We start from the raw sequence: 26,261 nt of genomic DNA, 5'->3' as shown, positions 1-26,261 counted from the left end.
GAACAAAGCACATATGAGTCTGTAGGTTTAACAGCTTGTGGCTTTTAATGGCATCTGTCCTCCTGTCTTTGAAAAGCTATTTATCACCACAATTCCCTACTGTACTGTTTTGAAATGGTGGCCTTTTTATCTTCTTCACCCAAACATTTCATGTAAGCAAAATCACTAGGATGAGAATAGGAATATCATATTTGTTAAATAACTGATTTCTGTGTGCTTTGGGAAAAAGTAAAGGTTTCTGGCATCAGATGTTCAGATAAAAGTAAACTCGAGATTTCTTCCAATACTTAAAAATATTTACATCCAACATTACCAGGTCACATACCACGTTAGACTTTTTTCAGCTTCACACAAGCATGAACAACACGTGATACATCAGAACAAAGTGGCTGGTGAGATTAAGAGGGTTCATATTAATGGTTTATTCTGTGCCATTGGGTATGAGCATCATCTATATGGGTTATAATTACGTCATTTGAGAAATTAGAAATTTCAGTTAAACATATTTAAGCTTCCTTTGGAGTATGAACACATACATGTTTTTGAGCAATAAGCAAATACACATTTTTGAGCAATAAAGTAGAGATCTATCTTATCAGTATTTCATTGGGTGCTTCCAGGTTTAGTTCCCCAACAAAATGATGGACTGAATCACTAAAGGAAAAGGATAGATTAGATCTTTAGTTCTAGTGATTCAGTACAATCCATTATCAAGACAGATTTTTACTTCTGAAGTGCTTATTAAATTAGTAACACACAATACCAAGTAATTTAGCTTGTAATTTTTAATATTTGCACAATGGGATTCTGTCCTATACTTTTAGAAAAATAAATCATCATTTTTACACATTTTAAGGACACAAGTCTGGCAAGATTTTCTTTATGTGATTTTTTTTCTTTCCCAAATGCATTAATAATACAAGTTTTCCTCTCTTTTTTTTTTTCCTAGCATCACCACAGTATTGTTCTCTACAGAGTCAAAGTTAGTTTTGTAGCAGTAGATTATAAAACAAGCTAATGTCATCAACATGAGGTTGTTATTGGGCTCAAAATCTTGCCTGTCTGTGGACACATTTCTTTGTCAGGGTCCTGCCATCTCTTTCTCCACAAACTCTGAAATGAACAAGAGAATTCTGTGAAATGTAACGTCACTTACTACCCTTTCACTTTATATTCACTTTGTAGAAACTACTGGCCACATCAATTTACACTATGAATAAAGTCCATATAGTGAGTAATACAGCAGTAGAACAAGGTATTCTAGTCAACCCTTCAGGCACCTAAACTGGTGAAGGCAAGTATAGATGTGAACACTAGCAGAGAACTGAGTTATTTCTATAATTTTAGAAATAGTGAGCTCAGTTTCTTTTTTACCCAAGGAAAGAATAAATCATCTGTTAGTCATAGGCATAAATGTGTGCAGGTCAAAATTAACTTTCTAAAGCTTCACCCTACATACCCTGGGGGGAGAAAAGTAGAGGACCAATTGAGACAGTGTAAATGATACATGTATTACTATCCATTTCCAATGGCAAGATATATCAATAAGTTATTCAGATAGCAACCTCTCTTCACTTTCTTTTATCTGGTTAAATACAGCTCTGGATGCTTTGTTTAAAAAGGTTTTGTTTGGTTTTTCCTTAATCAGGAAGACTTTCTTCTTTTCGTTACACTTGGACACTGTCATGCATTTCCACAAGAATGTGAAAAATACCCTTATTAAATTAGTTCACAGATAAGAGGTATAAAGTAAGAGCATAGAGGGGATATCACCTCTGTAAGTTGCCTTGATTTAGAGTTACCAGATTTTATGGTGATTTCTATGTTAACTTCAGGTTTCAGCTGTCAATTTTACATTGCCTCTCTTCCCTGTACATATTACACCTGTTAGAGCAGAGTGCCAATTATTTTGTACTATAGCTTGTTAGAATTTAGTAAACCTTAAGTATAGATGAAATAGGAGAAATGAGGATTTATGTGATTTATGAATAGGTTTCAAGAAAAACATACCTAGACATTTATTAAAGTAGGTTTATCTGCCTGCATATCTTACTTGAATTGCCATACTGTTTACAGAAACCACTGAAATTAGTTCATTTAGTCCTAAGGCTCATGAAATAATTTGATATAACTTGATTTAGTGAGAAAATGCATGTACTATTTGCTGTCTCTTACTTATTAATGTGTTTGCTTTTATTTGGCTGGGTTTTTTTTTTTTTTTTAACTGAAAACTGTTTGATGTGTATATGTGTTTTATTGATACTTGATGTGGTATTGTCATGTTTCTTTTAATATTTAACCAGAATCATATTTTAATTCTATCAGATAAATATATTTATGCCTTTATTTGTATGGATTATTGATGAATCTATGTGAAATTTTTAAAAAAATTTTCTGTAAGTTTCTTTTGTCTGCCAGCTACTGTACTGCTCCAAATTATTTTTTAGATGCTCATCTTTTTTCAAGGGTAAAATGAGCCTGAAATAAATATCTTAAATATTATGATATTCACTTAGCTCTTCTAATTGTCTAATTGGACAGTCTTAAAATGAAACTCAATCCATTTATCTTAGCAAATATTAATTTCAAAATCAATGATAATCGTTCGATGGCTCAAATCTCAGTGTCCACTACTAAACTGTTAGTTTTTCTAATTTATAAAATGTTTTGAATTTATCTGAATTAAAAGAAGCATTTTTAAAAGAGAAAGATATGTGTACATAAAATGTGTACATAAAATGAAATGTTCAGGGATACATTTTTGAAATGTTCTTTACCTTGGAGTGGCCTCAGGTGTGCCACTCCTATTTTATGCCCCTTGCTCTACATGTTGAACTGCTCACCTTTTCCTCTTTTTATTATACTCTTAGGTGGCCCAGCTCTCTGAAGTTTGCATGATTTATATTCTCCTCAACATTTATCTCTATGGGCGCTGCTATACATAAACCCCCTCATTCCTTAACCATGGTGCCAAACTGCAGATTTATGTTGGATTTAAGTGCAATACTAAAAGCACCTTTATGTATATCTTCATATGACCATAACTTTAGAACCAAACAGCAATATATGTGTTGTCACAAATATAAAGATTTTTTAATAAGTAAAAACATATTTAATATAAGGATTAGTTTGAATAGCCAAAAGAGAAAGGATTTGTGTACCAAACTGAATGTAAATCCCAGGGTCCAATCTGGGTAATATTTAGTTTCTTAATGTAGAAATACAAACTCAATTCTAATGATAATCTTTCATTATATTTTTATATCACTTGGACTCAAAGTGAATTATCAAACATTTAAAAGACTTTTCATTAGAGTAGATTTTTAACTTAATTTTGCTATAGTTTTTTAATGAATCATCAACTTATTTTTTACATCTCATGTTATAACTAGAATCTTTAGAAATAACAATATTCTAAAAATTGATTAGATGCCCTTTACCACCCATGGCCTAGCAGTTCAAGATGGCCATCATTAGATGAATAAGTTTCCCAGTGGCCATAAACCAGAGATAAATTAGAACTCAGAAACCATTTTATTTTTAACATAATTTGATCTCAAAAGGGTAATCTTAATGATAGTATTAAAATGATTCTTAAGACAATTCCAATTAATTTACCATGTGAGCTGAAGGCAAATGAACTATACTAACATGAAGCTAAAAAAAAAAAAATTAGAGTTAATATAGCAAAAATTGTCATACTAAAAGCAATTATTATATTTTCAACAGAAACATATTAGAAAACCTCAAGTGACTTGTTAGTGTGTATAACTATGGAACACATTTTTAATAATCAGAAATATGAGCCAGATTGCTTTTAAAATTAATATTTATTTGAAATAAATGTGTTATTAGATAAAACTGGTTAAAAGACCTATCCCTGAAATTACTATTCTTTAAAAAATTATTTCTTGACAATTTAAGACTTGTCCTATACCTCAAGAGCAAACACATTTAATATTTAGCTATTTTATTTGGTAATTATCTCCACAGGTCAACAGAATATGAATATACTGTTGTATCAGTTTAAACCTTAACTGTCAGCTTCTTTTGTAAGGTTTTATCATTTTGACTCAATTTTACTCTCTATTTTCCTATCAATATAATTATGCCTCAATTTTTATTTAAAAACATTTAGGTTTTCCATCATAACTTTTTAAATAGTGTTCATTTCTGAGTCTAGAAGATTATCTGATTACATTTCCTTCCTCTGCTTTTCTTGTATTTAAACTGGAGTTAAAAATTGCCCTCTTTTGATTTGGTTTACTTTCAACCTATGAATATCACCCCAGAAAAGCTCTATAAAATGCCTCAATAATTTTTTCATATGATCATGATTTTTTTATCTCATTTTCAAGCATATTTTATCTTCTGAACACCTGACTTGCTGAGACATCTGACCTTCTACTAAAACAGAGTCTTTGTGTTCTCTAGGCCTCTTATACAACTATCATATGGATACTTCCTTTTTTGCCATAGTCTTGGGAATTTTTTTCATCTGTCTGCTATATGAGATCTCCTATTTCCTTGGTCACAGTTCTATCTTTGTTCATTTCCTTGTTTTGACAGAAATTATCCTTAGGTAGCTTCCTGCAAAATAGACACCCTAGTCAAATATTCTATACTTTGAAAGTCTAAAAATGCTCTTATTCTTTTCTGCTATGGATTAGGTAGTCTGAAGGGATGAAGCATTTTAGATTGTAAGTAGTTTTTACTCATAATTTGGAAAACATTGTTCAAGACTCTTCTTTCTTCTGCCACATTCGAGAATTAGTGGGAAAGAATCCGCGTTCCAATACAGGAAACTCTGGAGATGCAGATTCCATCCCTGGGTCAAGAAGAACCCCTGGAGAAGGAAATGGCAACCCACTCCAGTATTCCTGCCTGGAAAATTCCATGGACTTAGAAGCGCCATGGTGTCGCAAAGAGTTGGACATGAGTGAGCTATTGAGCAAGTACGCGCGCCTGCGCGCGCGCACGCACACACGCGCGCGCACACACACACACACACACACTGATTCACCATCCTTTGTATTGGACCTACCTTTTTCTGAAATAGTTTGGTGTTTGTCTCGTATCAACCCCCTTATTGAGGGATGGTGGCACACTCCAGGGCTACAGAGATGTTTGAATATATGACCCCTGACACTGAGAAGAGATTAACACAGTTCTATTAATTTCATTGCTTACAGTCCCTGAGAGGAAGCTGTTTCTGGGAGTTGCACTTGGGTAAGAAACCAGGGGCTGGGGGAAGCAGGCTTTGTTGTACCAAGAGGTTGGACTGCTCTTCGTTCCTGTGGAAGGATGTGATTGGCTTATTTAAATAATTGCCTGGGCTGACAGGAAACAGAACCTTGGGGATAGGTAGGAACTCTGTCTGATTTCTTATAATGAGGAGGGTTGTTTGGCTAGCGACCCTCATCTGCAGGAGCAGAGCAGGGTGCAGAGCAGCCATTGAGGCAGTCCAGATTTTACAAAATCAAGGCAGTGAATAATATTAAAGTGGGGACTTAAACCCCATTTAGAAACTTCCTCTTTTTATATTCTACAATTTCATGGTTAAAAAAAAAAATGTTTTAATAAGAGACTCTTTTTTCATTCCCTGTGCCAAGCATTTTTTGGACCTTGTCTTTCTGAAAATCCATGTACCTATTTCTGAGGTTATTTTAATTATTGCTTTCAGAAGTTTCCATTCCTTTAATTTTACTTTTCTCTGGTTGAAGTTCTTATAGTTAGATTTTGGATTGCTTCCATTTCTCTACTAATTTTCTAATCTATTTTCTCCTATTGAACGTCCTCTTATCTTTTTTGTTTGTTTTCCATGAGAGATAAGACTTTACTTTCCTTACACTTATTTTTCTATATTTGTAGCTATTATATTTAAAATACCAATACCTCTTTTTTCTGTTAATGATTTTTAAGTATATCCTATGGACAGAGGAGCCTGGTAGGGCTAGTCCACGGGGTCATGAAGAGTTGGACCCAACTGAGCGAATTCACTTTCACTTTTCACTTTCCTGCCCTGGAGAAGGAAATGGTAACCTACTCCAGTGTTCTTGCCTGGAGAATCCCAGGGACGGGGGAGCCTGGTGGGCTGCCGTCTATGGGGTCGCACAGAGTCAGACACGACTGAAGCGACTTAGCAGCAGTAGCAGCAGCAATACTTCAACAGCTTTAAAGACATTACTACTAATACACATTTTTTCTTTCATTGTTGTCATCATTTCCTTTTTTCTGTTTGCTTTGTCTAAATCACTCATCCTTAAATGTTGGCAGCTCATTTATATTTACAAATTAGGTACTAAAAATTGATTGGAAGCTCAGTGTACATTGAATTTACTGTAGGGTAGTCAGGTGTCCTGCCTGTGTGCAATAAATCTGGCTGCTGTTTTTCTGGATCTGCTTAGGCAAAAGGGCAGCTAGTCAGATATGAACTTAATACAAAAAAAAAAAAAACTGCATTCCACATTGTGCACCTACATTGGGTATGAAGCCCAGGGACAAATATAGACTTTTCAAGTGTTCAGTTCCTAAGTCACGTCTGACTCTCTGTGATCCCATGGACTGCACCATGCCAGACTTTCCTGTCCTTCACTGTCTCCAGGAGTTTGCTTAAACTCATGTCCAGTGAGTTGGTGATGATATCTAACTATCTCATCCTCTGCTGCCCTCTTCTCCTTTTGCCTTCAATCTTTCTGAGTATCAGGGTCTTTTACAATAAGTTGACTCTTCTCATCAGGTGGCCAAAGTATTGGAGCTTCAGTATCAGTCCTTGCAGTAAATATACAGGGTTGATTTTCTAGACTTCCCCCATCTATAATCAACTTCCCACCAAGCTCTCATTTTTTGCATCAGTACTCATGCTCACACAATATCAAGTATGTCAGATCCTGAAGCTTTCCAAACGTTATGCTGGGTTTTCCTTTAGCTCACCCATTCCTTCACCTCCACTCCAACTTTAAGGTAGTTAGGTATGACATCTTCCTCTTTGTGCAGTCTTTTATCATTTATTTCTTCTCTCGTGTATGCAAATACTGTGGGGAAGGTTTGGAGATTTATTGTACTTCCACTGAAAATGTGAGTGTACAGACTTGAATTTTTTTCTCCCGTTTTGATTTTCTTATTATTAAGGGAAATATTCTTAAGGTTAAGATCAAAGATCCTAAATTTCAAAAATAGTGAAAGTGAAGTCGCTCCATCGTGTCTGACTCTTTGTGACGCCGTGGACACCAGGCTCCTCTGTCCACGGGATTTTCTAGGCAAGAGTACTGGAGTGGGTTGCCTTTTCCTTCTCCAGGGAACTTCCCAACCCAGGGATCGAACCCAGGTCTGCCGCATTGTAGATAGATGCTTTACTGTCTGAGCCAAATTTCAAAAATAGCTTTCTTTAAAAAAACAACAACAACAACTTTGTTTTATATTGGAGTATAGCAGATGAACAATGTTGTGATAGTTTCAGGTGGACAGCAAAGGGACTAAACCATACACATATACATGTGTCCATTCTCCCCAAACGCCCCTTCTGTTGGGGCTACCACATAAAATGGCACAGAGTTCCCTATGCCATATGTCGTTGGTTATCCATTTTAAACACAGCAGTATGTACATGTCGATCTCAAACTCCCTAACCCTTCCCCTCATCCTCCCCCCGTGGTGACCAATAAGTTTGTTCTCTAAGTCTGTGAGTCCGTTTCTGTTTTATAAATAAGTTCATTTGTATCATTTCTTTTTGTGCTGTGCTTAGTCACTCTGTTGTGTCCAACTCTTTGCAACCCCATGAACTATAAGCCAGCCAGGCTCCTCTGGCCATTGGGATTCTCCAGGCAAGAATACTGGAGTGGGTTGCCATGCTCTCCTGTAGGGGATCTTCCCAACCGAGGGCTCAAACCTAGGTCTCCCACATTGCAGGCAGATTCTTTACCATCTGAGCCATCAGGGAAACCTTCATTTATTTTTAGATTCTGCATATAAGGAATGTCATACAATATTTCTCCTTCTCTGTCTGACTTACTTCACTCAGTATGACAGTCTCTGAATCCCGATGTCATCCTTTTCTTTAAACTCTCTGGGCATCACTTTCCATATATTTAAGCAACAAAAGGAAAAATTATAATGTAGACATCATATGACGTGTTCTGGGGGTTAAATCGGAAGATCATTGAAAATAACTGGCTGCGTGGTTAGCATATAGCAGAAGTAGAAGCTAAATGTCATACTGTTGTTTCCATTTTAAGCACCAACAACATCATCTGGAACATTTTCATCATCACTTCAAATATCTTTATTCTTCAGTCTTTCTTCCCCATTTACCTTGCTTACCATTTTTCGTAAATGTAGTCTTTCTATAGTAAATGGGAATGACTTTGAATTTCTCTTTATAGTTTCTATGCTTTGAGTGATACTTCCATTGTTTTAATCATTTCCATGTTGTTGATTATTAATACAACCTCACCTCTAGAAATTACCTTTCTAGAAATCCTGTCCTGTAATTGACTTTATTCTACCTAAATTTATCTGTCTTTCATTTGCAATTGAAATTTAAAATGATCCCAAACACCCATGAACCCACTATTTTTAAATAATTTGATTTTAACACTTGTAGCTTGATGACTTGTTCTCCATTCTTTAAAATCCTCAGATCAAAACCTTAGAATAAACCTTAATTTTCTGAAAACTACTTTTTTGTTTTCATTAGCACTGTCCTATCCTATTTCATTCTTAATTTCTACTTGATTAGAAAATAAGTCTTCAAACTAGTTTAGTCATCTCTATATATCTATATATCTCATTCTTGCAGTCATGCAGAAAACATTATTTCTTCTCTTTTCAGTGTCAAACACTATACCAGCCTCTCTAAATGAGTGCATTAATGGTGCTGTGTGAGGTGTATGGATAAAGTGATGAACTCAAATTTAGGAGTCAGGACTCTTTAATCTACATAAAAGCCTTTGAAAAAAAGATGAGTTGGAAAATGGTTCACACAAGTCATTCTATGGACAATTACTAAATTAAGCTGTCTTATTCATGTACATACTTCTTCAATAAGTTTCAGTTTCTTCATTTCCTGTCAAGTTAAATCTTCAGCTTGACATTTAGTCTGTTGACAAAATGAGCCAATCATACTTTCAGCCTTCCTATCCTGGTACATCTTTAGGTGCTTAGACTATTTTCTAATGTACCTGGAACATTAGAAATTTCTTCATACACTATCCCTCTCTCTCTCTTTTTTTTAGGGAGTCATACTGTCTTTTTTATATCCTAATTTTAAGTATCTTCCTCAAGTTTTCTCCTCTGACAATTCTGCTTGTGAAGCTCTATTTATTTCCTCATTGAAGCATTTTCTGATATTTTCTCCATATTATTCCTGCTTCCACAAACTTTCTTCACTGCATATTTTAATGCCTTTTGTAGTATTTATGGTATTCAGCTTTTTATTATGTCTATACTGGATTGTAAACTACTTGAGAGCATTCCCTTTCGTTTATTATGTGTCTCTCATAACAAACTGTGTTGTATTTAATGTGTTCCTATATCTGTTGATTTATGTTTGATTTTTAATGTCAAGTTAATAATACAATCTTTCTTCCCCCAAAACAAAAACTTTTCTGGAAGTTTTTATTTTCATAAATATTGTATCTTCAGCAGTTATGCTGAGTTTAACATCTAATTTTTTTTTTCCCAAGTGAAATGACAATGAAGCTTCTGTGCCAGTATCATTACCTAGTTTCTTCAGAGGTAGGAATTACGATAAGGTATTTGCTATATAAATTTCATCTTAAGCTAAACTGCCAGGAGTCAGAAAAAAAAATTGTCTTCAGAGCTAAGAAGAGTCTCACATTTTTAATACTTCTTAAAATTCATATCTCTAAAAATATATGCTTGGTTTTTGTACTAATTTTGTCCTATTAGACATGTTAAATAATTAATGCAATGCATGGTTTGGTGTATGAGTACATGTGTGTATAACTCATGCACACATTACTATTTTTAAATTACATATAATAACAATACAAAGTGAAAGTGAAAGTGTTAGTCACTCAGTCATGTCTGACTCTCTGTGACCCCATGGACAGTAACCTGTCAATGCTCCTCTGTCCATGGAGTTTTCCAGGCAAGAATACTGGAGTGGGTTGCCATTTCCTTCTCCAGGGGAACCTCCCTGATCCAGGGATCAAACCCAGGTCTCCTGCATTGCAGCCAGATTCTTTACCATCTGAGCCACCAGGGAATACAATACAAAGTCTGTATTAATACAAATCTTAATAAATAATATTCACATTTGTTTCTCTATAACACAATTATGTAGGTAATGGTTAGGAGGTATGTTTTAAAATAACATAATCCATTAAATTTGAAGCTGTTCATAGAGCATTTACATTTATGTACAATTCTCAAGTTCCTCTACTGCATAAATTTAACAAGATGCAAAATACGGTTCTGTTTTTGACATGTACACGCAGTAGTTGTGGTGCTTGGGCTTAATTCCTCCACAGCACGTGGAATCTTCCCGGACCAGGGATTGAACCCATGTCCTCCACACTGGCAGGCAGATTCTTATCCACTGAGCTACCAGGGAAGTCCAAAATGCAAAATGTACTACTTAACTGAACTTCTTAATAGTTATATTTATTATTTCTATATTTGTTACTTTTAAAATGTGTTATTTGCTTTTAATTTATGTCTTTTCCTGTTTCTAACAGAGATTAGTCACGCGTACACACATGTCAGTTCAAGGTCTTCTTTAGGAAACAAATACCTGAATACATATAGAATGGCTTGAGTGAAAAGTCAGGATGCTACAAAAGAAAGGAATGAATGTGTAGTATTTTCTCCCAGTCGGCACCTCTCCTGAGATTAGATTTATGCCATTCCATTTGCCACTTAAGAGGTATTTTAGTCATAAGAATGGACGAATATTGTGTCTTTTTCAGTCTCCATTACAATTTCTGTGATGAGACTATGGTATGGAAATGTTAATGTTTTATATATTTTTGACAGTAGTAATGTACAATTCTATTTTGACCTTTCTAGTGTGATACAGATCGATTAGCTGGGCACTTTATTTCTTCCTTTGTCTACTGCTGTAATAGTCTATTAAGAAAAAAGGGCAAAATGATCAATCAATCAAACTTTCTAATGTTTTAGATAATAGTCCTCCAGTTTTGCCTAGTTAAGATAGACATATATTCATTGTTTAAATATACCCATAAATATATTTATGTCAGCATAGTGTTCTATTATTTTTAATATATCATTAAAATTTTTTTCTTCTGAATTTTAGTTTTATTTAATATCTAATCTCATGGTCTCCACTGCCAGTTATAGAATTTTTTTTTTAAAGCAAGAAAATAGCTTTTAGCTTCTACTTCCTAGGAAGTTGGGTTGCTTTTTTTGACAAAAAGATTTTTCTAGGTATGTTGGACAATGTAGCGGAGTCACGGGTATTATTCAGGATAGTAAAAGATCTTGAGGTTTCTGCACATACAAGCAACATGACTGAACATCTGAATGCATACTTTCAAGTTATTTACTTATGATAATGCAGACAGAGGAAAGAACAATTCAAGTCTCTCCCTTTTGGAGGATCCACATATTACTGTATAGTTTAAACTGGTTCTTATTTGTTTTGTTCAAAGTTTTCTCTGTTGTGAACACCAAACATTCCTCTCTGAAAACTCTATATGCAATGTCAAAATCACTGCATTACAAGTGGGAGAGAGGTTTAATAAGTAGTGTCCTGCTGGGTCTGGCTCACTCTTAAGGAAATCAATTAATAGCAATACAGTGATTAACAGCACTGTAGGCTGGGTTCCCAGAGTCAATAATTTCCATTTTCACCACTGCAGGGATACATAAAAGAAATACAATCTGTTATCCTGAAGTTAAAACTAGTGTTTTTGCCACCTATTTGGCAGCTTTCAAAGCATTGCAAATTATTGAGGGTCACTGCTTATGTAGTCCAGGTGGCTATTATGCTTTTGATTTCCAGTAGGAACATATTATTTGAATATTTGGAACTTAAGTATAGTGTCCACCTCTTTCCAAAGTGAATTTAAAAATGTAATACAGTCTCACTATTTTGGGAGGACCCAGCATGGTTTGAGATGCTATAAACAAAAAGAACTGGAATTTCTTATCTTTTCCCCTGATAACCTTTTGACTTTCCCTCGATTTTTCCAACACAAGGTAGATTACACTGTTTTGTTAAAGAAAGGAGAAGAAGAAAAGGAGTTATAAGCTGACATTTATTTGTGTTTATGTGGAAGCAATGAAACCATTAAACACGTTAAACTCATAAACCTGTAACCCTGGAGTGTTCCCTTCCTAAGTTATCTCAAGAGGAATCTAGGCATCAGCATGATAACTTTGTCTCACATACCATCTACACCCAATGGATAGTCAAGGCTGCACTTCCCCTCCTTACCTTCTCTGCTACCACTGCCTCCTCCTACATTCAACTCATATCTGTCCAGTTCTCAATTTGTGACAGGCACTCTGTCTTGAATTTCACCTGGATTTTTATACCTATTTATGGTTGCTCACCGGAGAAGGCAATGGCACCCCACTCCAGTACTCTTGCCTGGAAAATCCCATGGACAGAGGAGCCTGGTAGGCGGCAGGCAGTCCATGGGGTTGCACAGAGTTGGACACGACTGAGAGACTTCACTTTGACTTTTCACTTTATGCATTGGAGAAGGAAATGGCAACCCACTCCAGTATTCTTGCCTGGAGAATCCCAGGGACAGGGGAGCCTATGGGCTGCCGTCTATGGGGTCGCACAGAGTCGGACACGACTGAAGCGACTTAGCAGCAGTATGGTTGCTCATGCCTCTAGGTTAGCCTCATCCATGACCTTCACATCCCTGCTGTTAGATCATCTTAATGTCTCTAGATAGAAAATTTTAAAGGATTCACGTATCTTTTAAAGTTTGGATCCATAATCATATTCCTTAAAGAATTGGCTACTAACTCCCTCTCTGATAGAATCTTTTTTCTGTCACCTAGAGAATATTTAAAATTACCCAACAATACTAAGAAATCAGGTTCTAGACTACATTATTAGCATAAACTAATCTTTATGCTCAGGTTTCATTTAACTGACTTGCCAATCGCTTAATTTCGTTCTACTCAATCTCTTTAACCTACCAATCTCGATTATATATCCCTACTATGTGCCCCCATAACAACTTGTGCTTCCTTTTATTTTAGCACTTATCACTTTGCATTTCTGTTTTATGTTAAAAAATCCCAGGGATGGGGGAGACTAGTGGGAAACCATCTATGGGTTCGCACAGAGTCGGACACGACTGAGCGACTTTACTTTCACTTTCACTAAACCTTTAACTTTGAGATCACTGTAGGTTCATATGTGGTGGTAAGAAAAAATGCAGAGAGATCCATGAGCCCTTTATCCGATTTTCCCCTTTGGTAACATATGCAAAGCATATTACAGCCTGGCTATTGACACTGATATAATCCACTAATCTTACTCAGGTCTACTCAGGTGTATTGGACTGTGTGTGTGTGTGAGCATGCATATTTGTTTATATGCAATTTTAGCACAAGTGTAGGCTTATGTATCATCCCCATGGTCAAAATACAGAACAGCTTCAACACCACAAGGATTCCTCAGTTTCCCTTAATGTTATTCCCCTCTTTGATTTAACTTGTTCTGATTGCATAATAAACTCCATGAGATTGGGCCTATTGCTATTTAATAAATATTGGTTATTTTCTGGTTGGATGCTTTTGTGTGGTGCCTGTGTATGTGCGTGTGTGTGAGTGTTTGGATGGATAGATAAACATATGTATACAAACAAACAAATATAGTTCTTTGAATTTGCTTTTTATTAAGTTGATCTTGATGAAAGTTCTTGTCAATATCTTTGATTTCACATCCAAATGTTTTATTTCTTTTAATATGATAATTGCTATATAATGCTACAGCAGAGCACTTTGTTGGAAAGAGTGTGTGTGTGGTGTGATGCTAGAAATTTGACCCTAAAATGCTTAGTACAAATTGTGGCACACAGAATACAGTGTTTTTGGAAGCTTGGATATCAGGAAATGTGTGATTTAGCACTTCGCATGATTACTGTGATTCACACATATTTGAATTCATGCTAATGCTCTGTGCTAAATTCAGTTAGGTGCCAAGATTTTGAATTTGGGTGCATCCACAATATTTTCCCCTTTTCTGTTTATCTGCTTATTGTGATTGGCGATTACCAGCAGCTGTTGTGCACATTTGCTGATAATAAGAAATGTTTCGAGTTCTGTATCCAGTTTCTCTTGCTTCAAACCTTCTGTGAAAATCAGCTTATCTCCATTTGGCTTTGACTCGGTAAGATTATGTCTTCCCTGTGAGTTTAGTCCTTCCATCATGGGTATAAATCACTGTGGTTGGACACACAGAGATGTTGGCTAGAGAGAACAGGCAAGAACAGGGTTCATTCTGGCTCAGTAATTGGAATCAACCCTCATCTCTTACAATAAAGATTTAGAGTTGGTCATTACACATGTTTATCTGTATATCCTTGCATTGTTAACTGGTCCCTGGGTTAGAAGACTGTTTTTTAACAGTGCTTCTATGAAGAAGATCCAACCAGCAGACAAAATGCTGCAAATGGATGCTCAGAGATTCCTCATATTTGGATGTTAGTGCGAGTATGAGGTTACCAAAGGAAGATTTCAGAGATAGTCCGTAGGCATTCTTCAGTTCCATTTGAACAGTTCAGTCATGATATGTGATCTAGAATGGTATATCTTGAAGCAGAGTCTAAAAACCCACAGTCTCTTATCCACTTCATGTCTCTGTGAGTATATCTGTGCCAGAGTAGATAATACAAGAGTGGCTAATACAGAATGAAACAGATCCATTGATTGAGAGGAAGTGGTAATCTTAATTCATCTTAAGTAACTTCTTTAGCAAAGCTTAAGTTAACATGGAAATTACTTAAGCATTTACTTAGGTTAACATGGAAATATGGTTCCCCACACTCAAGTTTTAACAGATTGTATATTAAACAGTTTATCTGTGTCAGTAGCATCTACTCAGTAATCTGAAATACTTCAAATGCTTTTAAAGCCATTTTTGTTTAACTTTAGGTAAATGAGTTTCATTCTGTTAGCTTCAGCAGAAGAAAGGATATTCATTAGTAATTCCATAATTCTCAGTCTGAGACTTATTAAATAGTTGTAAAATTTTCTGCTTATTAATATTACCTGGGAGGCTTTTAAAACCCTGATATCAGGTAATACCCTAGACCAACTAAGCTGGGCTTATGGGAATGGGACTCAGGCAGCTGTAGTTCTTTCAAAGTTCACAGGAGATTCGAAGCAGCAACCAAGTTTGAAAACCAATGATTAATCAATCATTTTTAGGTAGTCATATCAAAATAGTCATTGCCTCTGCCTTATTGGGGTAGAAGTCTCTAATTTGTTTGCCCATCGCTGTCATATTGATATTTTTCATTTGCTCTGCTTTACCATCATAAGCACCCCCCTTAATGGTGAGGTCTAAATACTGACAAAATATTTTGTAAATAATTTTTTTTACAGAATATCTCAGAGTTCTTATTTCTGCGTCCTAACCCATTTAACAAAACTCATGATGGCTTCTCTGTTAGTTTTAAGTATGAGAGGCATATAGTTACATTTACTAAAATGTAGAGAGAACAGTTTGATCTTTGACAAGTGTATGCAATCATGTTCACCCTTCAGTCAAGATACGCATTTTCACTGTTCTTACTTCCATCTCCATGCAACGTAATTTTTAATGACTGGATAGTTTTGGTTTGTATGAGTACATGTATGTTTGTTGGTGTCATATTGATATACATTTGTGCCATTTCTATTTCCTCCGGTATAAAATTTAAAATCAGTATCTACTTACATATATATCTGTGCATATGTACAAAATTTCTTCAGGGTAGATAGCCAGAAGTAGAAATCTTTAGTCAAAGCACATGTATCTATTTACTTTTAATAATACTTCCAGTTTACGATACAATATATTGTTTTAGATGGCAGGCCAGTTTTCCTTCAGGTTGTGGAACTAAGGATCCAGATGATGACCACTCTGACCATGTAGAGCAGGGCTTTACACTGGACTGTGAATGCTGTAGTGTGTTTCAGCAGAGAAGCTGACTTTCCTTCTTACTTATTGCTCCTCCATATTTATTGTGAAAGTACAGATTTAATTTAAGCTTTGCTACTCTTTCCCCAACCCCAGTAACCATGGAAGAATTTCCCATCACTTTGAGTTTAGAAGTTTATTTAGAGGTAAACATAACAGTCCAGCTATTCTTATAGCCATGAGTGGTTAATCTATTTCTCAAGCAGCTCTTCAATTAAGTACTTATACTCAGCTGACTTTTAGTTGTTTCTGAACTTTGAGTTTCTTAGCAGCTTCTATGGCAAAGCCTGTTCTTACTTATGCAATAGTTCTGTTTTGTGCCTGTTTGGGCTTTTTTTTCTTTTCAAAATATGGTATCATTGGAGAAGGCAATGGCAACCCACTCCAGTACTCTTGCCTGGCAAATCCCATGGACAGAGGAGCCTGGTAGGCTGCCGTCTATCAGACATGACTAAAGCAACTTAGTAGCAGCAGCAGCATGGTATCATTTGTTTTCTATTAAGTTCTGTTACCTTTCCATTTCTTGCTTTATTGCTATTATATATTTAAAATATCCTTCCTGCTAATTCAAAGGGGTTGAATTGAAAGCAGGTAGAAGGAAATAATAAATGCATGTGTCCTGTCTGTCTCCTGCAAACAGAATCCTTATTTTGCTTCTAAGAATCACAACTCACATAATTTCAATAACTGTGATCAACTCATAATATAGCATACTGAATATCTCCTCAAAATTTTATTCTCTTCCTGAAGCTAATAATCACTATATTATGCTGTTCACTCTTCTTAATCTTTAACACACAAAAAAGGAGCCAAATGTAAAAATATATATATATATATGTATATATATATATATATCATTTGATTTAAACTATTTGCTAATATTGGTATATTCTTGCTGAGCATTTTTGATTGTTTGTATGTGCATGCCTGTATGGATGGATATCTGTTGGAGTTCAGAGGGAACTTCAAACTAAGATAATCCTTGACTCAGAGTCATGGCTGAAGAATGGATAGTGCTTGATTCTATAAGAAGATTATGCAAACCTTTGCTGCCTTCTCTGCTTTTCTGAGATTCCTGTAACTACCTTTTCTGGATAAAAACATAAAATTAAAAAAAAAAAAAAAAGACTCCAGATTCTCAAAATCTTTAGGCACCAAGGCATTTCTGCTCCTAATCTCATTCAAGGTGTGAGAAGAAATGGGGTGGCATTAAAATTGGCTTAGATGAATTGTAACAAGTCACAGTAAAAACACAAGAAACCACTGACTTAAGAGAAAAGCAACAGAATTTAGTGTGTCGGAAGGCCCATTTCCAATTTTTAAATTGTATGTTAATCCAACTATTGCACAAACGTTTTGCAGGAAAGTGAGCATTAATAAAGGTCTTCTTTAATAGAAGATCCTTCTAGATATTTTAGTATTTTGATCATGGCTAACCAAAAAAGAATTTGGGGGTAGGTTTTTTGCTTTCTTTTGATTTGCTTTTGCTTATTTGTAACAAAAAGTAAGATAATGAAATGGGAAGAAATTTGCCTTGGCTTATGTAGTGGCAACCCACAGGACTCCTTCATATGCATAGCCCTTAGACCAAAGGAAGTCAGGGACTTTGACCTTGAATGTGAGTAGCATAATATATACAGCTTGATAAATCGGAGGTCTCCAGAACATCTTGGGAAATTTTAGTAACTTTAGAATCATGACCCTTATTAATAATTTTCCAGTTAGGTACAAAGATATAGAACTATGGCTTATTTATAGGTTTTACATTTTCTAAATGTTTAAAATTTTATGTAAAAATTTTGATAACTGTGCTTCAAAAGAACACACTAAATTCAGCATACATATATGTGTTGAAATAGAGAAAAGTTCAGGTCCAAATTAGGGTGTTATTATTTTGAACCATTATTGTAAGAGTTATAGAGAAGTATTATAAAAACTTGATTTTCATGTATTTGAAATACATGATTAAGAATATTAGGGCACTTCAACCAAAAAGTGGTACTTTAAAAGAACTCTCCATTAAAATAGAACATTTTTCCTGGGTTAATAATGGTGCTACTAGTACTTTTAGGTTGTTTGCAAAGTATAAAATATTATTAACTATAAAGCAAAAATAAATATACAGTTGGTTAATTTTTGACCTTATCAAATGAATTTATTTGATCAAAAAGTAAGTGAATCATATTAACACTTACAGGCTGTTTACCTGTAATATATACATTTCATAAAAATAGAATGAGAACTTGCAGATTCTGTGCAAGGTAGGGTAGGATAAGCTGCAGTAACAAATATATACAAAATGTTAAACACTTAAGCAAAAAACAATGTATCTAATAATCTAGGACTGATATTCCCAGTCAATGAGAAAAGATGTGTGCATGTGTAATAGTTGTCACGGTGAGATGATCATGGGGGTTCTTGCATTTGAATCCCAGACTATCCGTCTTCAACATGTGGCTTCTCTAAGCAACAGAAACAACAACAATAAAAAAAGAAGGGGAAAGTTTAGCACATCGAAGAGTGCTCATAGGAAATTTTATACGTCTGTCCTAGAGGTAGCACATAGTACTCCCTTCTCATTACTTTGTAATTTAGTTTTGTAGCCACATTTCGCTGCAGTAAAGGTCAGGATGGTAATCTCTGCAATGTGCCCAGGTGAAAAACAAGAGAAATAGTAAAACAAAAACAAGAAAAACAGTATGTATGATTAACTGATTTCTGAATTCAACTTTGCTTTCTTTATGTCCACGGATCTTGAACACTTGAAGAGACTATTTAGTTTCCTCATAAATATGATCTGTTACTTCTTTTTAGAATGCAATATGCCTTTTAGCTCTTACATGTTGCATACATGAATATATGCATGTGGACACACACACACGTACACAGATTGATTTTGTACTTGGAAGAAGCCAAATTTGAAAATTTGAAAGGTAAACTTTCTGACTCTAGGGTACTGGTTTGGTTTCCTCTTGAACAATCAGCTGTGCTGCATCCTGCCAAGGTAAGACATGGAGACAGGGAAGGTCTTAGAAATGGGAGAAGCTGCAGGATGTGGCCCCAGAAAGAAGCAGCCCATTATGTAATCACTTGTGCTCTAAGTACAGTCACAGCTCAGACAGACTTCCCCTTTTATGAAAAAGGGTGCTGCCAAACAGTAGAAACAAGGGACTTCTGAGAAATTAGGAGCCCAAGACAGCACTGCTGCTGCCAAGTCAGAAGCAGGTAAAAGAACCTTTGTCATCTTACACAGCTGTGGTTGCCTCCAGGCCTGTTTCTAAAGCTTCCCTATCCTTTGCAGAAGGAATTATGAAGCACAGAGATTTCTGACTGAGCACAGTTAGATTTCAAGGACTTAACCACCTACTCATGAATCATCTTGCAAGAATCTTCGTACACTTTGAAGACTCTCCCTTCCATTTTCTGTTTTGCAGTCCTTGAAAGTATCATGCCACAAGCTTGGAACATTCTCCTTTTTTCTACCTCTGCCACCCCCTCCAGTCTGTTTAGCTGAAAATTGTTTTCTTCAGATCCCAATAGTCTTGATTCTTTGAACATCCTAGGCTGAATGAGCTCTGCCAAGTCAGAGTTGCTCCTTTAGCATTCTATATTTCACCTTGGAGACAGATGCTGTACTGCCATTGTTCTGTTCAATGCTTACCTTCCCCTATTAAACTGGAAACTTCCTGAGGACAAGGACAATCCACATTACACCACCCAGAGCAGAGCACAGACACCCCTTGGCAATAGTAGGTGCAGTAAATAGGGCAAAAAAAAATGTTTTGTTATATATCTTCCATGCATGCATGCTAAGCCACTTCATTCCTGTCTGACTCTTTGTGCCCCTATGGACTGGAGCCTACCATGCAGCTCCTCTGTCCATTGGATTCTTTAGGCAAGAATACTGGAGTGGGTTGCCATGCCCTGCTCCAGGGGATCTTCCCGATCCAGGGATTGAAACTACGTCTCTTAGCTGCACTGACAGGCGGGTTCTTTACCACTAGCGCCACCTGGGATGTAGCACATATCAGTCAACACCTACCATAGACCATTCACATATCTGAAGCAGTTATTTTAACCTACAATTCCAGGAAATTGTGAGGGCTCAGAATTGGAGGTATCCTGCTTTGTTCTGAAATCAAGTGTTTCCTGTGTATATTTCAGTTGACCAAGTACATGAGTGGCCAAGACTGTAGCATACCTGTAGATTATCTTGCTTGTGTATGTTTATGCCTTAGAAGGTTATAAATATATGAGTGGACATTGCAGTTCCATCCGTATAGCCGAAAACAAAAGGTAATTTAAAACAAATATTCCTTCTATGGATCAGTAGATTCACATGTTAAAAAGAGGTCTGCTGCTGCTGCTGCTGCTAAGTTGCGTCAGTCGTGTCCGACTCTGTGCAACCCCATAGACGGCAGCCTACCAGGCCCCGCTGTCCCTGGGATTCTCCAGGCAAGAACACTGGAGTGGGTTGCCATTTCCTTCTCCAATGCAGGAAAGTGAAAAGTGAAAGTGAAGTCGCTCAGTCGTGTCCGACTCTTAGCGATCCCATGGACTACAGCCTACTAGGCTCCTCTGTCCATGGGATTCTCAAGGTAAGAGTACTGGAGTGGGGTGCCATCGCCTTCTCTGTAAAAAAAGGTCACAGAGCTATAAAGATAAGGTGTTAGGATGGCAGTATGTTCCAAAGTTATAGAAAGGTGACATATCTAAGTATTAATAATTAAGAACATAGATTGTGGAGCCAGATTGTGTGTGTGTGCTAAGTCGCTTCAGTTATGTCCGACTCTTTGCAACCCTGTGGACTGTAGCCCACCAGGCTCCTCTGTCCGTGGGATTCTCCAGGCAAGAATACTGGAGTGGGGTGCCATGTCCTTCTCCAGGGGATCTTCCTGACCTAGGGACTGAACCTGCGTCTCTTATGTCTCCTGCATTGGCAGGCAGGTTCTTTACCATTAGCGCCACTGGGATCTGGATCTCCCAGATCTGGAGTTCAGATCTCAGTCCCACTGCTTGTATAACTTTTAGGGAGTTATATAGCTTCTCTGTGCAACTAGTTCCCCATTGGTGGTAAAAACGAATGAAAATAGTATCTTTTATATAGATTAGATCATACAGATTTTGCTCCTTCCCCAACAACTCATCCTTTTTCATTTGCTTATTAATTTTCAGAAGCATTGTACATAAATATTATTATTTACTTTGGGAAGCATCAACAGAATATGATTTCTGAAATTGTGTAGTAAATCGGCCATTGAAATAAGAACTCTACTGACTTACAAATTCAATATTATTTTTGTTAGATTACAATTGAGTAATGGTTGTATATATTGCAAAACTTAAGCCAATACTATGATTGTATTTTTTTTTTAAGATACCCTATAAAAACTAAAATTTAGGCCTGAGATATTTCATCAAGACTGTGTTCTTACTTTCAGATGGAGAAATGTTGAACAGCACTAATAATATGCAGTAATAGCATTAGCATCTCAAACTAGGAAAACTCTATCACCAAGCAACATTTTGCTTTGTGCAGTTTAGTTTTTTCCTAATAAATGCTGATCCATTCTACTTGAATCAAACCTGTAGATAGTGCTTACAAAGTATAATATTTTTCAGTCTTTTAAAAATGAAAGGGAAAAAATGTAGACAGCACACAAGAAAAGCCATTCTTAGTGCTAGCCGGGAAACGTTAGGTGTTAGGTGTGAAATGATGTGTATAATAGTTAAAAGACTATGTTGCAATCAGAACGAACAAGCTGTGGGCATGGATCATAGCAGAGTGGCTCTGCTCTAATATGCTAAAACATAGACCAGTGACATAATTTGCTCTGATTGTGACAATATTGCCTCTTAGTTTAAAATTTTATGCAGCACTATTCTGTGGAAGCCTTTAATATTATTTTGAATGCTCTAGAGTTTTCCTATAAGCTTCACATGTATTGCTTAGAATTTGGTCATTGTAATTATAACCTGAAAGTCAATTGCAATATCCTTTAAATTAAGCTTGGCATCTGTAGCTTAGCTACACTGTGTAGAATATAATTCTATTTTTTTTAGTCTAGATGGTCAATTATAGTGTTCTACCACATGCAATCATTGTGATCAGTTTATTCAGGTCTGCTTATAAAAGAAATATGCGATCATCTATGGGGGGGGCAAATTTTATACCGTGAATCTGAAAAATGTTCCTTCCTTAGTACATAGGAAGGGAGAGATTTGTTTGGCTTAATAGTGTATAAATAACATTGGAAAATATAATTACTAAGATACAATCTCAGTATTTTGCCCAAGTTTAGCCCAGCCATTTTATAATGCAGACACTATCACCAATGTCTTACAGTCCAGGCCTAAGATTTCCTTATCAAATATTGAAAAACAAAGTCATATTTTCAGTTTCATATTCATTGACTGCAGGGGAGTGGAACTATCCATGGTCCTTAATCTATTCTCATGACTGAAATGCCTCATGGACTCTATTTACTTAGTAAGTACAATCCAGTACTGTGTTCACAATCCAGGTTTGCCACTTAATTGTCTTTTTGGGTAAATTACATTTTTACTTTATACCTATTTCCCAAATGCATACATATATAATGTTAACTATAGTATAATGTCTATACCACAGGATTCTGAGGATTAAATAAGCAGGTACTTAGAAAACATTTACCACATGCCTAATAACTTATTGCTTACTAAATATTAAATGTTAGTATTACTGTTTTAAACAAGAAAAAAATATATTAATTCCTCTTTACTAGTATTCTTTCCACAGAACTCCTCTGCTGGGTAGTAAGTAATATTTCTCAAAATAATCAATATGTGCAAATGTTTTAACTAAATTGATGATGAAATAAGAATGAATATAGGCAAGATAAAATTTCAGGTAAAAGCTTTCAAAAAGAGCAGTTATGTGATGTATCTTAAGTAATTTCACTTTTAAGCAATAATTTATTTTTTTTATTTTTAAGTACAACATGTAAAACATTAACAGTTCTCTTTTCAGAGGATTAGATTAACTCATAATAAGCATTTAGAATTCTCTATAAACTATTTAATTACTATTTAATATAATGATCTTAACTTTATTACATTATAACTAAGGAAACACACACATTTCCAAGAACTCTTAAATTAAGAGTGTGCATCTGTCAAGTATTTTTTGAAAAGGCAATCAAAATAACTGAGAAAGTTATTTTTTATGGATGATATAACCCAAATGCAGATGCAGTAGGACATTCTCTGAATATTCTGGAGTTTAATGACCAATCTCATCTTCATTCACCATTTTTCAACTACTTCTGCTTAAAAGGATAGAAGTAATTCTAAAATCATCTTTCATACAAACACATACACTGCTACAAAATAGAAGAGCTGTAGGAAATGCAAATGTAATACATTTCCTGAGCAAAACATTAGCCCCTTACCTCTGATGTGTCTTCACAGCTTTACCTTTGAAAGGCACTGCCAATTGGAAATCAGCAAACTGTGTGAAATCTTTTTATAGTGAAATTGCACAAAATCCAGCAATTATTAAAGTTAGATAAAATTAAATATAAAAAAACCCTGCATGATAAACAGAATGACACATGATTTTTATATTTATTGGTTGCAGATAACATATTGAAGTTACTTTTTGGCCCTTTCTGTTTGGGATAAAGACCATCATTGACTTTGGGATACTGAAGGATCAGATGTTACCATGCCAAATGGGAAATAGTGATCTTCTTATCCAGAAATTAATTGCCTTTTATAAAACAAATACATTTCACCATAATGAAAAATGTTATATTTCCTGAGCAAATATCTCATAAGTCATTGCAGAAGACCTAGATTTGAGTCATTTTTAGGAGCCATAATGACTGTATTTTTTTTTTATTAATTGATCTGTATATGCCTAAATGGCAACCCACTCCAGTATCTTTGCCTGGAAAATCCCATGGACAGAGGAGTATGGTGGGTTCACAAGTCTATGGGTTCACAAGGCAGACACGACTTAGTGGCTAAACAATAACTTCCATCTAGCCATCTCAGTTACAACTATCTTTTTTTTTTTTTTTAATGAACTAAGATTGAGTTAGGGGCTTTTTTTGTGATTTGAAATCTAGTGCTCTCAGGCAATGGTCAACCAGACAAATCGTTTTAAATTTATTATCACAGAGCATTCATATGTTAAACTAGGTGAAGAAGTGGGAATTTTTACTCCACTCTCAGGATTTAAGGTTTTTTCTGAGGAGTCCCAGCTCATCCCAACCCTTTCCTACTTCTTAGAGTAAGGTAATGAACTGGAAGTATTCAAGTTGGCAGCCTACGCCCTTCTGATTAGTTCAAAATAAATGGGCTCCTCATCATTATTTTTCCTGTTCAACAATCTATTCAATTCCAGGATTGTGATAATGATGTTTTCTCTTATAGAGCTATTGTGCTACTTAATTAATGTTTGTTACATACTTGGAGATCCTTGGATGGTAGATGATATTCTGGTGCCAAGTACATTATTATTTCATTAAAATTAATGCCAAGATGAAACATAATGTGGAAGGTGATGGCCTGGAAATTATTTCCTATTACCAAGTGGAAAGAATATATTTGTTTGGCAGCTTTCTAAGTACAGTATAAGCAGGTGCCCACCAGCAGAATGATACATAGAAGAGAAATATTTGATCCAGATAATTTAAATTTTAATTGAATATTTACAAAGTATACAAAGTCTGGGTTTCATTTGCGAAGTGGAGATTCAGACCAATTACTTTGTGAGAGGACAAATAGAAACCTGTAAAAAACAAAAACAAAGTTTCAAATTAAATCACTAAGAAACACTTACTGTAGTGAAAGAGTGTGAGCCTGTGGTCCAGAAGATGGGCTTGAATCCAGGGTTCATCAGTGTTGATGTTGCTTGACACCCAGAAAATCTGTCTGGTTCACTCTTGCATTTCAGTAGATACAACACTGGGCACATACCAGTAACCCACATCTATATGTAAATGAATAAATGTGTTCATGACTTTGGGCAAGACATGTTATAATGTAAATTTATACTACAAAGCATTACAAAAATCAACTTGGATAATAGATATAAATGCTTTAAAAGTATGAAAGTGAAAGTGTTAAAGTCGGTCAGTCACGTCCAACTCTTCTTGACTTCAAGGACTGTAGCCCACCAAGCTCCTCTGTCCATGGAATTCTCCAAGCCAGAATACTGGAGTAGGTTGCCATTTCCTTCTCCAGGGGATCTTCCTGACCCAAGGACTGAACCTGGGTCTCCTGCATTATAGTCAGATTCCTTACCGTCTATTTAAAACATTCTATTCTAAAACCTTATTATATAAAATCTCCATAAAATTAAAAATAAACTAATTTACTTAGATAAGGATGCTTTCTATTTAGCCTCTCTAGTTTAAATTTCCACTTTTTAGTTTTATGTCATGTACGTTCAGAACAAGCCATACTGTTTCTGACACCACAAAACATAACACAGATTAATTTATAAAATTTTGATTATAAAATTCTGAAATTCACTAACATTTATCTTACAAGACATGGAAAATATAGCCAAGGATAAATAATACATTTTAAATAAACTCTGTTACCACTACTTGGAGAAAATACAGGGGCATTTTCAATGTATTTCTTTCCTCTGCTGCACATATACACACATTCTCACACATATAAATACATAAATACATGCATGCTACATTTTAATTTCATATTCTGAATCAGTAAATATCCTCAAAATATTATTTTGAGTGGTTACTAAATATACTTTATAAAATCATTTATTTAAAAATTAATGGCTTATCTCTCCAGTGTTTAATTAAAATAAATAGTGTGATAAAATGCATATGTGTAAAACTTTCATAACCATTGCTTTTTATTTCCCAATCAATTGATGAGAAATTATTGTTTAAAAGATCATTAATAAAAATTTAATGTTCCTATACAAAATGTATAATAGCTCTCAAGACTGTAAGAATTATACTGCCATCACTAGTTCCTATACTTATGCTTATTGCTAATTTATATTTCATATTTCCTGACATATGTGTCCATATCCTTTGCCCATTTTAGTGTTTTGCTTGATGCCTTTCATTTTGTTCATAATGAATTATATGTAACATAG

The 26,261-nt window shown here is 35.3% G+C and overlaps 1 long non-coding RNA gene across 5 annotated transcripts in view; it reads right to left on the bottom strand.

Annotated features, from left to right (window-relative positions):
* Positions 1 to 398: 398 nt before the first annotated feature.
* LOC147373929 (uncharacterized) overlaps positions 399 to 26,261 on the bottom strand; it is a 165,477-nt gene continuing 139,614 nt past the window's right edge. For 2 of the 5 annotated variants that reach the window (XR_015162225.1, XR_015162237.1), the window contains one exon: positions 24,801 to 24,914. This is a non-coding gene — a long non-coding RNA (uncharacterized LOC147373929). Of the gene's footprint in view, positions 1,114 to 18,289; positions 18,601 to 24,800; positions 24,915 to 24,965; positions 25,116 to 26,261 lie in introns of those variants that run through there. The other 3 variants (XR_015162226.1, XR_015162224.1, XR_015162229.1) reach the window with 3 other exon arrangements.

The sequence above is a fragment of the Bos grunniens genome, chromosome 4, assembly GCF_055505025.1.
Source record: "Bos grunniens cultivar Pamir isolate PY7600 chromosome 4, Bosgru_T2T1.0, whole genome shotgun sequence".
Lineage (NCBI taxonomy): Eukaryota > Metazoa > Chordata > Mammalia > Artiodactyla > Bovidae > Bos > Bos grunniens.
Note: the sequence above shows the minus strand (reverse complement) of the source record. Positions and strands in the feature narration are given on the sequence as shown.